Here is a 14,370-nt window from a genome sequence, read left to right as displayed (position 1 = left end):
CTTATTTACAATCTAACCAATGCGTGATTATCTGAATCCAAATGAACAAGATCTGATAATTTACGCCATGATACCATTCCCCATCTCCACTCATTTGCGAGTGACAATCTGTAAAAGTCATTATTGGGATATAAATAATGAGGTAGTTTAAAAGGTATCATCCCACTGGACTGAAATTCCATTCTCTTGTTTTATTTTTAATTTTGAAATTCCGGGCTTTTATAGATTGTGTTATATGTTGGACACATAGATAACATCATGTACAGTACTTACAAATAGTTGATGTTTTCAAGTATGTCACGAGGGAGTTGTTTGTTTATTAGATAATGATAATATCTCGCTTCGTAAGATTCTTTTCCAATGTAAATTTTTCTAGTTGAATTCACAAGGGTGGATTGAGCGAAATGTAGTACTGCTGTCTGAATGTATTTTAGATCTTGAAAAAGCGCCGAAGTGCCACGATGAAAAATGTCTTTAAGTATAGACCTCGTAATAGTATCATTGTAAATGAACCCGTTTTGATCAATCTTTTTTTGGAGTTTGGAACTAAAAGACGAGTTTTTCTGAATGATTGAAAAACAATGTTAGACTTTTCAGTTTGAATGGTATTGAAGTATGAAAATATTTCCGTAATACCTACTAGAGGGAGGGTTCAATCAAAAGCGGATTATGCTTCACACATAAAGTACGGAAGTCCCACTTTAAAAACGCGTTAAAAGGGTATAATTAAAGAAAACACTTTTTTTACACCGTAAAAACACCCAAAAGAGTTTTATTTTTGAGGCCAATTTAAAGTGTAAATTCGTTGTAAAATAGAACTTTTAAACCACCGTTTTGAAATTAAAAATGGAAAATTAGTACTGCGGGTTTCTTAAAAAAGGTCTTTCATTTTCATTAATGTTTTAATATTAAAGTCAATCCGAACAGTAAAAAATTATTGAAAACGTTAATTTTTAAACTTTTTTTAAAGATGATATTCGTGAAAGAATATATTTTTATCCTTTAAATAAAATTAACAAGGAAATTGGTATTCCGATAGTATTGTACCTTTATAAAGCACTGCTAAACGTGTTAGGTGACACTCTTAAAAGCGTTATGCGACACTCTTAAAAGTTTTATGCGACACTCTTAAAAGTTTTATGCGACACTCTTGCAGTGGCGTCGCTAGGCTATAGCGCCCCCAAATTTCAAAGTTAGCCCCCTCAAAAGAATCTGTAAACTATACCAAAAAATTGCTCGTAGCCCCCTAAAATTCTTTAACAATATAGTGTATAAAAATTATAATGAAAAGTGCGTTAAGTTTCATCTTTGTAGAGATGAATTTCAATAAAAGCAAACGAAAACTAAACTTAAAAAAGACGAGTGAAATTCTTTCATCCACAATTGTCTCATAGTCAATAACTCGGTTCCGTACTCTTTATCAATGAAAGTTTGTATATCTTTAATATACGAATAATAAGATTAAGCCCCCCAAATTTCAAGCCCTAGCAACGCTATTGCACTCTTGAAAGTGTTACGCGATACTCTTAAAAGTATTGTGTGACACTAAAAAAACGAGACTAGGTTAGGTACTGGCCTCACAGTAGGGCGACTATTATTATTATTGTTACTATTGGGGAGAGGGGGCTCACATCCTTGCACCGATGCCAGAGGCATATTGTGCACCCACATATTCAGGCCTTGAAGAGACCTGTGGCCACGGTGTAGCGTAGAATTCGTTCCACCGTTATGGACTATAGACGCCAGCTTGAGAGGCCAACATGTGGGGCACATGCTTTTGTGACATATCTTATCTTTATTTTGAGAAAAATTAGTGTAGAAAATGGTTTTTTTTAATATTTTAGAGTAGATTAGGTCAAACGCGTTTCTGGTGTTCGAAAACTCTTCGTGAAAGGAGATTGTTAAATTTAACGACTTCGTCTGTATCTACTGCTGGGATAATATAGCCGCCAAAACCAATTTAACACCCGATGCATTTATACTAATTTAAAACTTTCTGCCTTTTCAGAAGTTATTAAGTCGGCGAAAATGACCAACTTATCATGCAGATTCACGCTGAATTTTATGCAGTTTCACATTGCATGAGAGAACTACCCTTGCCTAAAGGGGTATAGCTCTGCATATGTTAGAACTCTTCTCTCAAGGTGGAACCTTGCTATGAATATAGCGCTATTCGCGAATAAATCAAACACTCTTAAAGGTGTCATACGACATTCTGAAAGGTGTCATGCGACACTCTTAAAGGTGTTATGCGACACTCTTAAAGGTGTTATGCGACACTCTTAAAGGTGTTATGCGACACTCTTAAAGGTGTTATGCGACACTCTGAAAGGTTTTATACGACACTCTGAAAGGTGTTATGCGTCAGTCAGAAACGTGTTATGCTACACTCTTAAAAACGTTATTAAAACTCGGAAGGGTGCTATTCTACACCTTTTAAGGAATTGCACAACACTCATATGAGAGTAAAAAAAATACTTTTAGTTCGCTATAAGAGTTAAAAAGGTGTTAAACTACACCTCTATTGCACCATTTTATTCTTATCTTTAACACCAATTGCTGAAATAAGTGTTATTAAACCCTTTCAGGGGTGTAAATGAACACCTGTAACGCTGTCAAATTTGGACCCATATAAACTACTTTTAAAGGTGTTAAAGCACACCCCAATTTCTTAGAGTGTTGTTTAAAAAAACCATAGAAAATTCTGAGCTATGCACAGAAGCGTTTGAAAAAGAAAGAATTTTGAAAGTCACCCAACTTGAGTTCTTTCCCCGCGTCAAATATGAAATTTTTTAAGGAGGGCTTAGTATGAGAAATTCTGAAGAGAGAAAACTTTTCCATTAGAGATAGATGATATATTTTTACCATATCGTGTTAAAAATAAATTTTCTTTGTTTACATAATCTTCTCCGTTTAAAAATCACCGATGAACGCAAAAATTAACTTAACAAAATCTCTCTAAATGACAAATAAGTAAAACATCTTTTTAACAGGTCAAACTAATAGACTTATCGTTAGATGTACTTCAAACGATTTGACTAAAAAATTTTGGATCAAAGAACTTAAGGTTCGACGTCTCTGGTTCAAACGACCCAATTAGGACTATCACGTTTAATCAAAGTTTAAACAATTCCTAGAAACCGGAGAATTAAATTTGTTTGTAGTTCAAATAAATGGAATTTTATAGTTAAAATACTATTTATTGCAAAGATCAACACCTCGCGTCAATTAACTGTTTTTATTGAATTAATACAAACATAATTTAATTTCAAAATATCTCTTCCCAAAAGGCCACCATGTAAAAAATTTTCTTACAATAATTAAGGACATAAATAATTCAAAATTATGATAGTTATAAATAATTCAAAATTATGATAGTTATAAATAATTCAAAATTATGATAGTTATAAATAATTCAAAATTATGATAGTTATAAATAATTCAAAATTATGATAGTTATAAATAATTCAAAATTATGATAGTTATAAATAATTCAAAATTATGATAGTTATAAATAATTCAAAATTATGATAGTTATAAATAATTCAAAATTATGATAGTTATAAGTGTTTATTATTATTTATTTAGGCCCAGAACTGACAAGGTTGTTTTCAATGGAAATGACTACATTATTTCTTAAGAGTCGACAGCTGCTCTTTGCACCGGACTGTCTCGTTGAATATAAACTCAAGAGCTGATAAGATTATTTTCAGTGGAAAATTTCCGATTGGAATTACTTTTAGAGACGGGGGCTGAAAATATGGAAGTTTTAAGGAATGAAGGAAATTTTGTGAATAAATACAATAAAAATACTTTTATATTCACAATTTTAGTTTAGAGCCTATTATTGTATTTAATTATTAATTAGATTTTGCGCTTGATGTGTTCTCGGAAGTAGTTAAACCCTGTACTTTAAGAGAAAAGTAAACAACCACGCCCCCAAAGTAAACAAGTGTCGTGTTGGCGAGCCCGCCTCCCCGGGGTAGATATTTCTTTCTCGACTATAAAACCTTCACTCTTTCACCATTCTGACTCAGTATTCTTCAAATCTCTTAATTATGGAAGACTCGTTTTACGTCACTTTACCCAGTAACGCGTCTATGGACGATTTCCCCGACAACAACCAATCATCTTTTAAGGTGAAGTTGCCGCAACCTATTAAACTCTTATCAAACTGGAAGGTTGGTTTGGCTGAAGTGGTTTTACCACCAGTTTGGGATAATGTTACTCAGGGTTATGATAGATTTTTAACCATGGCACCCTCTATCGACGATGATGCTAATTGGTTTACTTACAAGTTAGAAATACCACCAGGTGATTATGAGTGCAAAAGAACGAAAAAAGGTCATACGGTTAAATATTCTTTACATAAAACTTTAATTGATATCCTGCGCGATCAAATAAAACCCAAATATAGAGATTTATTGCAAATGAAGGTGGATCGCCATCCGAATGTCGTTGGTCGAAAATCGGAAGAAAGGTTTCTTTTAATGAATATACACCCGGATGTGCAAGTACGAATCCCGGAAGGACCTCTCTCTCTCTCGTGCTAGAGTTTCGAGAGAAAAATTTCGTCTCGGGTCGGTACGTTTCCCGGTTCCCCTTATCGCGTCACGCCAAAACTTTATCCATTTCTTTCAAGGATAATTATATCGAAATAAGGTCCAGAAAAAAGGATTTCAAAGCCGTAAATCTACAAAGAACGGGAAGCGTAGACGATGAAGATGACCATCCGATTAATGCACCCAAAACTGTAGATGACGAGCTCAAAGCGATTGATATCAACGTAATACCGATTAGAAATAAAGGTCTTAGAGAAAAAGATGTAGCTCTTAACGATGCCAAAGGTGAGGAAGATCTACCTGATGATCATCCCTCTAATGATCAACCCGCTAAAGAGGGTGATACGTTTAAGGATGAATTACTTGACGATCAGCCTATGATGGATTCCAGCGACGACGATTTGCCAAATGATCAAGCCATCAAGCCAAAGATTAATCAATTGACGCATATCATACCCGCGGGTGTTTATCATGATATCGAAGATATTTTAAGAGCTATGAAAAAAACAATTCCCGATGCTTATAGAGAAAAATTTCGATTTTTCGTTAATGAAGACCAAACCGTTACTGTTTGGTGCGACAAAGGGTATAGCCTGGCTTTTCCCACTGGTTTTCCGGGTCTTGGTTTAATGTTAGGCTTCGCGAAGAGTCAACTCGGGGTTCAGCTGAAAGATCATACTACCGGAGAATACATTGCGGATTTAAACAGAGGTATCGAAGCCCTGTTCGTGTATACGAATATTATTCAATACCAATTTGTGGGTGACATCGCTGCTCCTCTTTTACGAATCGTTGCTAGACCGGATAATGCTGACAAGAAAACGTTCATTCAAACGTTTACTAATATTGATTACTATCCGCTAAGACTTAACGAACTAGAAATTATCGAGGTAGAAATAAAAACCGACGCAAATTTACACGTACAGTCCCGGACAAAAGTTTCTGGACATATTCATTTGGCTGCCATTTTGTTCCTATTTGAGCTAGAGAAACAAAATAGGACTTTCTAAATAGGTTGACTTCTCAAGATTATTTTAAAATTAAAAATGACACTATGGCACTAATAGGGCGTTAGCCAAAGCGGAAATAGTAAAACCCCCCGATAATGACGTTACGAAATAATGCTTCAAATGGATCAACAATGCTATCATTGCACGCGTCTTGTCACGTAGAATCCGAAACTGTTTTCAAATTGTAAATCGGTTCAGAAAATCAAAAGTTATGACAAAAAACGTGACGTTCAAAACAATAGAAAATAAGCCTAACGATTATTTATTTCTTCTATATCAACTTAGCTCAGTAGTAAAACATTACGATCAGAAAATCAGGATGTTCAAGCCATAGCATAGTTTTACTCTGAAATTATAGAGATGAGGTTTTAAGAATTACGTTTAGTAATGTGGCGATTTATTAGTTAATTGCCAATAGGGTCTCGATTTTAAAAGGACAATACGGTTCCAACTTATAAATAAAGGTTTGGGTGGCGCTTTGGAAAGTAGAAATTTTGGATTTGTGCGCAGGGTAGTGTTAAGTCTGTGAATTTGGAATAATAAGCAAGTTGTGATTGCTAAAGTGGAAGGATTTTCGACATTAAAAATTTTGCAAATATTCTATAATGCGCGAAGTTTGCGTTTTGGGTTGAATTCTTCTGTGGCTTTTCTGTAGTAAATGTTTTAAGCTCTTAAAGAAAAAATATTTTGTGTAGCTTACGGATGGGTGGGTTTTCGATGATTAATGTTTTTGTATCTTTTCGGTAAATAATGATTGGGTGTCTTTTCGGTATAAAAATGTTTGGTTGGATTTTGTTAGGAAATGTTTTGAGTGCTTGGAGAGTAAATATCGTGGCAGAACTCCAGTTTGCAGAATAGGTGACGTGTCTACCATGGAAATGTAGCGGAGAATCGGGAATGAATATCACGAATGAATTAGAGAAGAATGTAACAACGACGAATTCTTGAAGAAGGATGCGAATCTTAATCCTCATTGTGAAATGGATGGTAATCTCCGAAGATAATGGTTCGAATTATTATATTATTTAAATTAAAAAGATTCACTTGTCCTAATGACATGAAAATATTGATATTCGAATACTTCTCCTTTTGTCTGGAAGTTTAATTTTTCCACCACTTTTGAAATTAGACAACTATCTCTTTAAATTTTAGAATGCCATATATTTTTTGTTAAATCTAAGGTTAATTAGAGAACGTTGTATTTAAAAAAGTAGTCTTCAAACAATGAAAGAAATGGATTTTTAATGTGTATATAAAAAACTATATAAGTAGTTCACTGGAAATTACACAGTCATCAACATCATAATAATAATAATAATAATAATAGGGGCTGGGCTCCATGAAACGAGAAATAAATACCTTTTGTATTTTATTTCCGAGTAGGTAGGCACGGTAAACAAGTGCCTGCCTACGTTGGAGATGATGTTACGATTTACGTTTATTCACTAATGAAAATATCCAGGAATTTTATCATGAATGTTTGCAAAAATTTAATCATGAATATTTTTGAAAATTTGATCATGAACATTTTTAAGAATCTCATCATGAATATTTTCAAGAATTTAATCATGAAAAATTAGAAAAATTAATCATGAAAATTTAGAAAAATTAATCATGAAAATTTAGAAAAATTAATCATGAAAATTTAGAAAAATCTATCGTGATAACTAAGAAAAACTCTATCATGAATATTTAGAAAAATCCATCTAGAATATTTCAAAAAAAATTCTCCATGAATATATTGAGAAAAAATGCATCATGAATATATAGAGAAAAAATGTATCATGAATATTTTCAAATTATAACGAATGGTTTTATAGATGTTAAGCCTAAAAGTGTCTGACCTTTCCTAGACGTGGTTAAGATTTAAATTGACATTCCCAATGTAAAAAAACTCGATGTCTTAGATTAGTGTTGTCTTTGAAATTTCAGTAACAAATGGTATAGAGGGCATTGTAGAACATGGGTTTGATTTATTGGTCTTCCAGTACTAATTTCTGTATTGGTATACTTACGACAGTTTATTTACTTATGCAAAAACCGCGATATACGATTGATTGACGTATAAACAGCAGGAGTGTGTTCAAACCCTGTTCAATATCTCGATTTACATATAAGAACTGAAAAATACCTTTTAGGTTTTATCGATTCACATGGGTATACGGACTAAACACTTCCAAGACAAAGAACCCCAGGCATAATCTCCCATTACTGAAATTGTACAAAATCCTCGGTTGTTAACCCTATCCGAGAAAAGTGAAAAATCCCCCGATAATTATCCCCATCATAGAAAAAATACAATATCAATATAATCCGAAACACTTCAGCAATCCGGTAGTGCAATAGATCAGGCGTTGGACTATTTCTAATTAATTCATTGACTTTCATTCATTTCAAGAGAAAAAATAAGTTCAATCACTGAAAGAATACTTGTGGGAGTTTTAGAATTACTCATACCATTCACGGGGTCTCAGGAAACTCTTTGCCAAATTTCAACCTTCTGTTTTGGATAAAGAATGCGCGCGAGGAAATTTGTTTTCACGCTATAGGATAGGCAACTCTCCGATCTCCGACAGCAGCTTATTCTGTATATACTCTATTTTCAGCTTCGGTTGTTAGCACGCTCAAAGCTAGGTCTCTATGTTATGTAGCTTTGTGCGTGCTGACAAGAGACGAAGAAAAAAAAACGATTATAAATATCCGCGAGATTTTTACCTCAAATGCACGGACCTGTAGGCTTTAGTTTCAAATACGTGCATAGTCGTTTGTAATCAATTGGTGGGTCCTTCAAACATTATCAAGGAACGTTGTGCTATTTAAAATAGCGAAAATTATTTCTTGAGACTCCCAAAAGATTTAGAAACGTAATAAATATTTATAATACTAACTCTTAAATCCTTCTCTAAGAGTCTAAATTAGTACTAACTCTTAAATCCTTCTCTAAGAGTCTAAATTAGTATTACTTGAAATTTTAAAAGTCACTGGCTCGACTATGAAGTCGACACTCGACAGTCGAGGCACTTCAACTTTTTTCGAAGCCTACGAGAATTTCCGCCCATACATTTGAGCTAAAACTCGCGGATATTTTAACTACAGAGAATCATTTTAAATCTAGAGAATCATTATTTTCTTCGTCTCTTTTCATCACGCACAAAGCTACGTTACATAGAGACCCAGCTTTGCGCGTGCTGACAATCCAAGCTGAATCAAATTATACAGAATAAGCTGTCGTCAGAAATAGGGGAGTTGTATATCCTATAGTGTGAAAACAAATTTCCTCACGCGAATTCTTTATCCATGCTCCTATGGTACCCAGTAGGATTGGAAGGAAAAACGGACTGAGATCCGCCTTTTTACATAAATAGAAATTGATTTTTAAATTTTTAGCGGTAGAACTTTTGGTAAACATTATATTTTACAATATTATTACAATATTTACATAGAAATATATGGAAAGTTTCCTCTAAAATAGCAATAATAGCGCTTAATAAAAATTATAATATTTGAAAAATGCTAAAACCATTCATAATTTTATATCGCAGCTTTTTGAAGATCATTTCATTACCTAATAGAGAAATTATGAAAGGCAACATATGAATTCTATTATTTGAGTTGTAAAAAATGGCATTCTTTATCTTTCGTTTTAAGACTTTTACCCTACTAAACCACATTTAGCCTTACGAGTGCTCGAGTGGAAGGGCATAAATTGGTTCACATCCATCCTCTAAAAAATTAAATGGCCATCGTGTCCGACGACGAAACGTTTATCATTCGTAAAGACTACACGTTCTAACTGCTCGAGTGTCTAATTTGTGTGCTCTGTTCCAGGGTTGTTTGATTTAAATCAAGCGATTTTTTTAAAAAAGTCATTTGATTAAAATCAAGAATATATTTTTATTTTTAAAAAATGTTTTCTGAGATTCCAAGAAGTAGGTTAAGAAACTTGAGAAGAAACTTAACTAGAAAAGACCTATAATTAAAAACAATCATAGTGTTGTTATATTTCAGTTTAAGTTTTTCCCAGAACTGAAATAATAACTGGCGATGTCAACTGATCAAGTTTTTATAAAAAAAAGCATTAAATATGATCGTATAGTTCTTTTAAAATTCATTACACAAGTTGTCCTGTGATCTTATTTAAAACCTAATTACTTCCAATAACCGAAATAGCGACGTTGAACTGCACGCAAACCTCTATCGCGTTTTTAGCAAAAGTAAATAAACCGTCAAAAGTATACTACAACCGGAAACAATACTCGAAAACCAACAAATCAAACCCGTATCCTAAAGTGTTCTCTAAACCATTTATTACTCAAACTTGAAAGACACCACTAATCTAAGACAACAAGTTTAATTTTAAACTCGAAATTTTATTTTAAATCACAAGGACGCCTATTTAAACCTCAGTAACTTTTATGCTTAACATCTATAGTTACAATTTGACTGATAATCTACTGCGAGTCTAAACAGCTTTACCTAGAGGTATGAGATTTTGCAGGGTCGGTACTCAAAGGCAGTAGGCGGGCTCTTATATTTTTTTCAGTTCCTCATCATCTTGAAAAATGGCGGCGTCTACGTGTTTCAACCGAATCTATAACATTTAAAACACTGGTTGCCAATTTCCGTAAGACTGCCTTCATGTCTTTTGAAGCTCGATTTTCCACCTTCGTTAAAAATGGCGGCCTGAAATGTAATAATATATCTCGATGGGCAACGCCGGTTGTTTTTTTTTCTACTCTGTTAATACTAAAGGTTGAAGATGGATTTTTTATTCTAAATATTCAAGTGGGAATTCTCCTAAATATTAATGATGAATTCTTTTCTAAATATTCATGATATAATTTCAGTAAAACTTCATCTGCGAAAAAATACAAAAATAAAATAAAATTTCTATCCGAACAACCTTGGAGAAGCTTCAACCTTTGACAGGGCAAGAAAATGGTATTTAACTATATACATGGGCGCCCGTTAAATTTCTCATTTCAAGTAAAAAATCCAAGGCGTCTTAGATTATTGTGTAAATCTAAGTGTCCCTCTATCCATATAGATTGTGAAACGTAAACTTTAAACTACAAAAGAATAATATCAAATTATTTTAGGGGAAATAGGTAAGGTTAATAATGGAAGCAGACTCAATTTAGTTTTTTGCCAAATTAACGATAGTAAAATTGAGATATTAAATTCTCAATGTCACGAACCATGGCGATTACCGACTATATTATAGCAGGAAAAGTATGGGCTATTGAGTGTGATTGTTTTCCGATGACCATTGAAACTGCTCTACTCTAAGCTAAAAAATATATAGAGCAACCTTCATACGCTGAAACACGATACAATTGCAAACACTGCTTTTTATCGTTTGTAGGGCTCTCTCTCTTTTTTGCTCTATGTTCCAAAAACAGCCATAATTTTCAAAAAACCAAATTCTTAAGTAAAGTTTAAAGGGATGGTTATCACGTTTAAAATGTGCTGGGAATAAGAAAATTTGCAGAGTAAAGCCGAGAAAGCGGGAAATACGTTAAAACTATCCACGTCGTAAAATATTTTCATGTCATAAGAACTTGCGAATAATTTAACCTGTATATATATTATTATTATAATTCAAACCATTCCCATCCACTTTGAATTGAAAAATATGTCTTCTCAACCATCCTCATGAATTTGCCGTCGAAATATTATTCCCACAATATTATTTTCAGAGCATTTCTCAACATCCAATTCTCAAGCGTCCAAACATTATTTACCGAACGTCAAATAAGTTCTGTTACACCTGTATTTTAGTCATGCCACCTATTTTGCTCCTTAAACTTTCTCAAAGAATATTCTTGAAACACTGTCCATCATCCAATACCGCGGCGCGTCCAACTTTTAATAGCGATTCAACAGATAACGCCGTCTGCCGTAAAATATCCGTCAAAAGAATTATCCCCAAATATTCACCCACTGTATTAGCAACTAGGAAATTATAAAAAATCATTAAACATATCCAAATCTCTAAATATTTATACGTTTACAACCCTCCATTTCTGAAGACTGAGTCTAATTCATAAGTTCTCATTTCTCATATGTCAGTGTGGAACTAAAAATTCTCGGGTTGGAACATCTTGTTTTTCTGATCGTAATGTTTTACTACTCAGCTAAGTTGATATAGATAAAATAAATAATCGTTAGGCTTATTTGACATTGTTTTGAACGTCACGTTTTTTGTCATAACTTTTGATTTTCTGAACCGATTTACAATTTAAAAACAGTTTCGGATTCTACGTGACAAGACGCGTGCAACGATAGCATTGTTGATCCATTTGAAGCATTATTTCGTAACGTCATTATCGGGGGGCTTTACTATTTCCTATATGGCTAGCGCCCTATTAGCGCCACAGTGTCATTTGTAATTTTAAAATAATTTTGAGAAGTAAACCTAATAGAAAGTCCTATTTTGTTACTCTAGCTCAAATAGGAACAAAATGGCAGCCAAATGAAAATGTCCAGAAACTTTTGTCCGGGACTGTACCTGTGGTCACTACAGAAAACGTCATCCCGGATTACCCAATCTTGGAGAACACCCACAAGCGCATCCGAAATCATTGTAATGTCTATCCAGCTTTCCCCTTTAGAGGTCGAGAACGAGGCTAATGAATCGTTACTGTTGCTGATATGCATGCCCAAAGTATTATAAAATTCGAGAACAGCGTCGCCCCATCGTCTGTGCGAGGTGAACCCCAGAGGGAATGCTTAGCGTTAAAATCCCCGCAATTTAAATAATTGGGGTGGCTTAGTAAAAGCAGAAAGCTACTCAGTTCTGACAGAATAGGAATAATATGCTGCGAGGGGACCGTATAGAGAAACCATTACAAATTCTTTTCCCTTGAATTTTAAACTAATTACGACATAGAGTGCTGTTAGCTTTAGCGCGATAATATCTAAATCTGGGTTAACACGAAAGAATTACAGCCTTTGGCCTAACCAAAGCGGATAAAACACGTGTACTTAAAGAGAGACCACCTATTCCACCCTGTAAAATATATGGTTCCTGAACAAAGACTACGTCAAAAAACTGCGCGAGAACCTGCTGTCTTAACGGTAGTGGGGTGGCGTAGCGGTTAGCGCTTTCGCCTCGCAGCAAGAGGATCCCGGGTTCGATCCCGGACTGTGGCACCGGGTGAAAAATCTGGGAAGAAATCCTTCTGCGTAGAGTTTGCAAGTTCTCTCCCCGCTTGTTAAAGGAGTTTTCCTCCGCGGTCTAACCCGGTTTCTCCTTTCCATCAAAACTTGCAGAGGTTAACGGTAATAGTTAGTATAGGGCGCTGTCGGTTAGCTGTGGCATAGGGGCTAGCCACCACCCCTCTATGCATTGTAAAGGCGTTAGATAAGTGGCAATAAGTCGCAAGATGACTTGGTCCAATTAGCTAGCTGAACTGAGCCGTCGAAGCCTTTGATCCATTAAGATTTATTTGTAAAAATTTGAGCGGCGAAACCTTACCATTGTTATTAATTACTTGCCTAGGGGGAATGAGCAACCGGTCATCCATAATTAGTACGCGCTTTTCTATATTTCACCGCATATAAGTAACTTGGACAATTAACATCGAGCGCCCCATGCCCTAAGCGATACTCCGTGTTCTTAACGGCGTTGTTAGTCGCGCAGTTCCAACAATGTTTTTCTTTAGCTTCACACACGTCAAATTTATGCTTACTGCCACAATTAGTACAGAGTTGCTCCTGACTCTTGCACTTTTTGGACGTGTGACCAATGCGCAGCAATTAAAACAACAAGGTATTCTCGAATATTCACTTATGGCTACAATTTCCCATCCTAGCTTTAGCTTTCCTAACTCGATTAAATGTTTAAACTTATCGGGTTCTATTTCAAATATTCATCTTAAGATTCCGCGCAGCCAAGTTAAAAATGTGTTTTAAGTCTACGTTTAATACTTTACCATTACTTTGAGCAACAATGGCATCGATCAGTGTCTCCTTGGACACATCTACGCTGACCTCCATAATGATAATTTTAGGGTTAAGTTTAATTGAACTATAAATTAAAACCTTTGAACTAATTTCTTCATCATTATCTAATTTGTCCTTGAATGTTTCGAGATCCTTGATTGACTTCCCAGCAAACACACTTGACCCCACAGATGTCTTATAAAGACCCAAATCTCCCTTGGCCACCCCATACAAAACAGGTTTTACAGGGACATACCAGGGGTATTCAAAAAAACATGGTAATACACCATGTCTTAAAGACATTCCGCAGATATCCAAAAAAAACATAATAATACCCATGTCTCAGTGACATTCCAAAGGTATCCAAATCTCTTGGTTAAAATTAATTAATTCATATAGCTTGAACGCATTGGCCACGACCTGATAAAACTTGGGCAATTTTTAACATTATTTTAGTGAAGTAAATTTAACTCTTAAAATTAAAGTACCAAAAACTATCTCGCGGCTGCAACAATTGATTTTGGATTAGCGCATTTACTTAATTAAGATTTGAAAATGACTGTATAATACAGTGGAAAGTTAAATTAATGGGACTATATTTTTTAAATTAAATCCAGCTTATTAATGTATACTTTGTGTATTAATTTGAATCTCGTATCTATTAATTTAGTAACGCCACCTACACTCACTTCGGTCGCGAATATTAAAATATTGCTAATAATTTCATTTATATTTTCATTTTAATTTGAAAATTAATAGTTAATAATAATCTCGTTAATTTAAAAAAATTATAAACTTAAAAAATAGCTTTTAATATCAATATTGCATGGGCTAGGTGGCGCGTCGTCAAA

The sequence above is a fragment of the Phalangium opilio genome, unplaced genomic scaffold (genome assembly GCF_054372755.1).
Source record: "Phalangium opilio isolate 3A_F unplaced genomic scaffold, DU_Popi_V2 ptg000009l_1, whole genome shotgun sequence".
Classification (NCBI taxonomy): domain Eukaryota; kingdom Metazoa; phylum Arthropoda; class Arachnida; order Opiliones; family Phalangiidae; genus Phalangium; species Phalangium opilio.
Note: the sequence above shows the minus strand (reverse complement) of the source record.